Source organism: Lissotriton helveticus, chromosome 3_1, assembly GCF_964261635.1.
Source record: "Lissotriton helveticus chromosome 3_1, aLisHel1.1, whole genome shotgun sequence".
Taxonomy (NCBI): Eukaryota; Metazoa; Chordata; class Amphibia; order Caudata; family Salamandridae; genus Lissotriton; species Lissotriton helveticus.
The window spans coordinates 384,834,495-384,840,494 of record NC_136061.1 but is presented as its reverse complement, the minus strand read 5'-3'; the positions used below and the strand labels follow the sequence as shown (position 1 = coordinate 384,840,494).

The 6,000-nt window shown below is 41.5% G+C and overlaps 1 long non-coding RNA gene across 1 annotated transcript in view; it reads right to left on the bottom strand.

Annotated features, from left to right (window-relative positions):
* Positions 1-515: 515 nt before the first annotated feature.
* LOC144824556 (uncharacterized) overlaps positions 516-6,000 on the bottom strand; it is a 51,262-nt gene continuing 45,777 nt past the window's right edge. Inside the window, exon 4 of the long non-coding RNA XR_013609012.1 lies at positions 516-655. This is a non-coding gene — a long non-coding RNA (uncharacterized LOC144824556). The remainder of the gene's footprint in view (positions 656-6,000) is intronic.

Sequence of the window (6,000 nt, the reverse complement as noted above, 5' to 3'; positions counted from 1 at the left end):
AAATCATTATCCTGAAAGTAACTTTCTTCATTAAAAAATGGCTCACAACTTGAACTATGCTTCCATTCTCCAGAAAAAACATCACAAAAATTAGTCTGATTAATTACTCTTTTCCACTTACATTTTGATTTGAACACATTGATTTCCTTATCTAGTGTACAAATTATTTTGATTACTAAACAATAACATTTATTTTTCACTTTAAATGCTTCATCCACAATCTTCACTATGTTTTTTTTCTTGTAAAAAGCGGTCTTTTTTTGATACATCTTTAAATTTTTGAATAAATTTGAAACTATTCTGTTATAAAACATTCGTCTATGAATTTCAATAAATTGATTTCCCCTTCTATTGCTATAGACAATATCATCTCCTTCTACAGGTCTAACATTTTTTGAGGGGCAGAATTTTTTCTTTCTATTAAGAGATCCGTTATTCTTCTTTGAAACAACATCTTTTTTTTTTTTTACATTTCAATAACTTCCTTAAAATGTCCTTAGTTTGCTTACCAGGAGCATTATTTTTTTTCACCGAAGATTGTGTTTTGGATGAGTCTTGTATTTCTGTTTTCTTGGACCTTAAATCCTGTTTATGTTTCTTTTGACGTCTTTCCTTTGACGGCATATTCTTTTATCTTTCTATAGATGATTACAATCTGTGGTAAAGAAAAAATAACATATTATAGACCACTACAAACATACTATATAGCAATTACAATAACTGAACGATATAAACACTAGTTTACAACATGAGTTACTTTATACCACAGCAACTGTGTCACAGTAACAGTGCAGTACAGTTTCATTATTAATCTTACTCTCTGCCTGTACCATGTCATTCTGTGCCTGTGTCTTATGTCACTCTGTGCCTGTGTCTCATCACACGTTGTGCCTGTGTCTCATCTCACTCTGTGCCTGTGTTTCATCTCAGTCTGTGCCTGCCCCATCTCTCTCTTTGTGTGTGTCATTTCTCTCTTTGCGTGTCTCATCTCACTCTATGCCTGTACCTCATCTCACTCTGTGCCTGTGTCTCATCTCACTCTGAGCCTGTGTCTTACCTAACTCTGGGCCTGTGTATCATTTTACTCTGTACCTGCCCCATCTCTCTCTCTTTGTGTGTGTCATTTGTCTGTTTGTGTCTGTCACATCTCTTTCTGGTAAATGTTTTATCTTAAAAAGCATAGCGTTAACATCTTTGACAAGGATCACACTGAGTGTCTGTATGAAATAAGGAATTACATTTTCACATTTGTCAATAATGTCACCTGTGTCTGCTTACAGTTTGGCGTTCTAAGGTTAAAGGGTACTTTGTGCCTGTGTCTGACCTCACTCTGTGCCTGTGTGTCATCTCACTCTGTGCCTGCCCCATCTCTCTCTCTTTGTGTGTGTCATTTGTCTGTTTGTGTCTGTCACATCTCTTTCTGGTAAATGTTTTATCTTAAAAAGCATAGCGTTAACATTTTTGACAAGGATCACACTGAGTGTCTGTATGAAATAAGAAATTATATTTTCACATTTGTCAATAATGTCACCTGTGTCTGCTTACAGTTTGGAGTTCTAAGGTTAAATGGTACTTTGTGCCTGTGTCTGACCTCACTCTGTGCCTGTGTGTCATCTCACTCTGTGCCTGCTCCATCTCTCTCTCTTTGTGTGTGTCATTTATCTGTTTGCATCTGTCTCATCTCATTCTGGTAAATGTTTTATGGTAAAAAGCATGGCTTTAACATTTTTCACAAGGATCACACTGAGTCTCTGTATGAAATAAGGAATTATATTTTCACATTTGTCAATAATGTCACCTGTGTCTGCTCACAGTTTGCATCTCTAAGCTTAAAGGGTACTCTGTGCCTGTGTCTCACCTCACTCTGTGCCTGTGTGTCATCTCAGTCTGTGCCTGCCCCATCTCTCTCTCTTTCTGTGTGTCATTTGTCTGTTTGCGTGTGTCTCATCTCACTCTGGTAAATGTTTCATGGTAAAAAGTATGGCTTTAACATTTTTTACATGGATCACACTGACTATCTGTATGAAATAAGGTATTATATTTTCAAATTTTTCAATAATTTCACCTGTGTCTGCTCACAGTTTGCATCTCTAAGCTAAAAGGGTACTCTGTGCCTGTGTCTCACCTCACTCTGTTCCTGTGTGTCATCTCACTCTGTGCCTGCCCCATCTCTCTCTCTTTTTTTATGTGTCATTTGTCTGTTTGTGTGTGTCTCATCTCACTCTGGTAAATGTTTCATGCTAAAAAGTATGGCTTTAACATTTTTGACAAGGATCACACTGAGTGTCTGTATGAAATAAGGAATTATATTTTCACATTTTTCAATAATGTCACCTGTGTCTGCTCACAGTTTCCATCTTTCTAACTCTCATCAAATTATTCACCCAGATCCATTTAAAATCAAGCTTGACTCACAGTGTGATCTTAGGCACATGACCAGGATGTTACATGTAATCTACCATGTCTGTCTCTGCATGCAATATGTGTGTCTCTGCTCATACTATTTCACTGTGTCTACTGGCAAAAAACAGACCACATATATATAAGCAAGACATAACATTCCTTTTTCATTTCAAAGGCACACCCTGGATCTTGATTGCACAGCTTAGAGCCTATTTATGAAGTAAGAGGCCTAACAGACATGCTGCCTAAGATTCCCTACTAGTACATATGCTAAAGCCTAACTGACTTTAAAAATACATGTATTTCTATATTTTTAAACACATCAACTAAGCAAATTATTCACCCAGATCCATTTAAAATCAAGCTTGACTCACAGTGTGATCTTAGGCACATGATCAGGATGTTACATGAAATCTACCATGGCTGTCTCTGCATGCATCATGTCTGTCTCTGTTCATACTATTTCACTGTGTCTACTGACAAAAAATAGACCACATATATATAAGCAAGACATAACATTCCTTTTTCATTTCAAAGGCACACCCTGGATCTTGATTGCACAGCTTAGAGCCTATTTGTGAAGTAAGAGGCCTAACAGACATGCTGCCTAAGATTCCCTACTAGTACATATGCTAAAGCCTAACTGACTTTAAAAATACATGTATTTCCATATTTTTAAACACATCGACTAAGCAAATTATTCACCCAGATCCATTTAAAATCAAGCTTGACTCACAGTGTGATCCTAGGCACATGACCAGGATGTTACATGTAATCTACCATGTCTGTCTCTGCATGCAATATGTGTGTCTCTGCTCATACTATTTCACTGTGTCTACTGGCAAAAAACAGACCACATATATATAAGCAAGACATAACATTCCCTTTTCATTTGAAAGGCACACCCTGGATCTTGATTTCACAGCTTAGAGCCTATTTGTGAAGTAAGAGGCCTAACAGACATGCTGCCTAAGATTCCCTACTAGTACATATGCTAAAGCCTAACTGACTTTAAAAATACATGTATTTCCATACTTTAAACACATCAACTAAGCAAATTATTCACCCAGATCCATTTAAAATCAAGCTTGACTCACAGTGTGATCTTAGGCACATGACCAGGATGTTACATGTAATCTACCATGTCTGTCTCTGCATGCAATATGTGTGTCTCTGCTCATACTATTTCACTGTGTCTACTGGCAAAAAACAGACCACATATATATAAGCAAGACATAACATTCCTTTTTCATTTCAAAGGCACACCCTGGATCTTGATTGCACAGCTTAGAGCCTATTTGTGAAGTAAGAGGCCTAACAGACATGCTGCCTAAGATTCCCTACTAGTACATATGCTAAAGCCTAACTGACTTTAAAAATACATGTATTTCCATACTTTAAACACATCAACTAAGCAAATTATTCACCCAGATCCATTTAAAATCAAGCTTGACTCACAGTGTGATCTTAGGCACATGACCAGGATGTTACATGTAATCTACCATGTCTGTCTCTGCATGCAATATGTGTGTCTCTGCTCATACTATTTCACTGTGTCTACTGGCAAAAAACAGACCACATATATATAAGCAAGACATAACATTCCCTTTTCATTTCAAAGGCACACCCTGGATCTTGATTTCACAGCTTAGAGCCTATTTGTGAAGTAAGAGGCCTAACAGACATGCTGCCTAAGATTCCCTACTAGTACATATGCTAAAGCGTAACTGACTTTAAAAATACATGTATTTCCATACTTTAAACAAATCAACTAAGCAAATTATTCACCCAGATCCATTTAAAATCAAGCTTGAATCACAGTGTGATCTAGGCACATGAGACACATGTCATGACACACACATAAAGAGAGAAATGACACACAGAAAAAGAGAGATTATGCACGTGCAAAGCGACATGAGAAACAGGCACAGAGTACCCTTTAAGCTAAGAGAGGCAAACTGTCAGCAGACACAGGTGACATTATCGAAAAATTTGAAAATATAGTTCCTTATTTCACACAAATACCCAGTGTAATCCTTGACCAAAATTTAAAAGCCAGACATTTTACCAGAAAACATTTTCCATAGTAAATCATTTTTAACACAGAGCACAGCCCATTTAAATGACCACAACAAAACAAGGCAGAACGTAACTCATTTCCAAAATACATTTCCAAAATGCAGCATTCAATTTTTAAACAGCATTACAAAAAAACATGACACACAATGCAAGAATAAAGAAGCACAATATGCTTTTTAATCTTCTCCATATTGCATACAGCAGTCTATCTTTATTAAAAGAATCATTACTCACCTTTAAAAATGCTTTGGAAGACATAGAGCAGTGTCAGTCACACACACCAGATTTTCTTAAGCAGAATCTCTGAAATGCTCCTAAAACACTGCAACCACAAATGGCCCTGGTTCCCTGTAATTCTTCAGACATATCTCTGAACTTAACCAATTAAAATTCTTCCCACACTATTTCAAAATCAAACTAACATTTTAATTGGTTCGAGGCGTGGCCACGGCGGCGATCGTAATGGCTGCCTTTCCGTGAAGCTCCTCCATGCGGGCTCCCGGCGGCGACGAGTGAGATGTAATCCACTGCCCCTGTCTCCCACATCCTTGCTGATCCGCTTGCTGATGCCGCCCTGTCCATCTGGGTGACTCAGGAGACCTTGGGAGCATCCTGCGGAGGTGTGCACGGCGGAGGAGAATCGAGGCCTTCGGACCTCGGCGCCATCTTCTCTTCTGCGCCGGATCGCTGGGTGAGTGCTACGCGGTGCTCGGCTTCCGAGCCTTTTACCCTTTCACGCGTCGCCTGCGGGCTTTCTCGCGCGTTACCCGTCCTTCGTGGGCTCCCGGGTGGGGGCACCTGGTTTCCGGGACGCGAACGCGGCCTGCCGGCCTAGGTGCGTGCTGCGACCGGGGCCTCGATTTGTGGGCCTGCGTGGATCTCGGGCGGTGGGCGGGAGCCCTCGATAGGGGACGGCGGGGGTGGGGGTTTGCGGCGGTTGAGGAGCCGGGGGGCGCACCCCAGTGACCAACGGCGGCCATGCCTCAGACACACCCGGGGGGACACTCGATTTCCTCCCTTCCTCCTGCGCTGGGCGACAGGAGAGGGTCGCTCCCCACCCTGCGGACCACAGCGAGTGACGCTCCACTATCAGAGTCTGGCCCACACAGTACTCTGGACCTTGGCCGTCGAGGCTGCTGAACGCCATTGTTATTCGCATGAGAGGCTGGACATTCTAGTACTCACCATAAGTCGTCCGGTCTTGCGACTATGGTTGAGGCCTGCCTGGTCGCGGGACTGACTGGTGCTGCACATTGCCCTGCCGCATTTCCCCCTCGCTGCTTGGCGACATGTTCTATAACACTACGACTGCACTCCCCACACAATCTCGGCGATGGGGAAGAGGGACCCGAATCAGAGGAAGCTAAGCTTTGATAAGACTCCCCTCCTCACTACGGACCCTCTGCCTGGGTCGGACACTGGGCTGCAAGCTCTGCAGACATGGGGGACGCCGCGTCCATGGTCGCCACCATGATGGGGGAAATGCACGCTGGCTTTAAGGCGCTGGACACCCGCTTT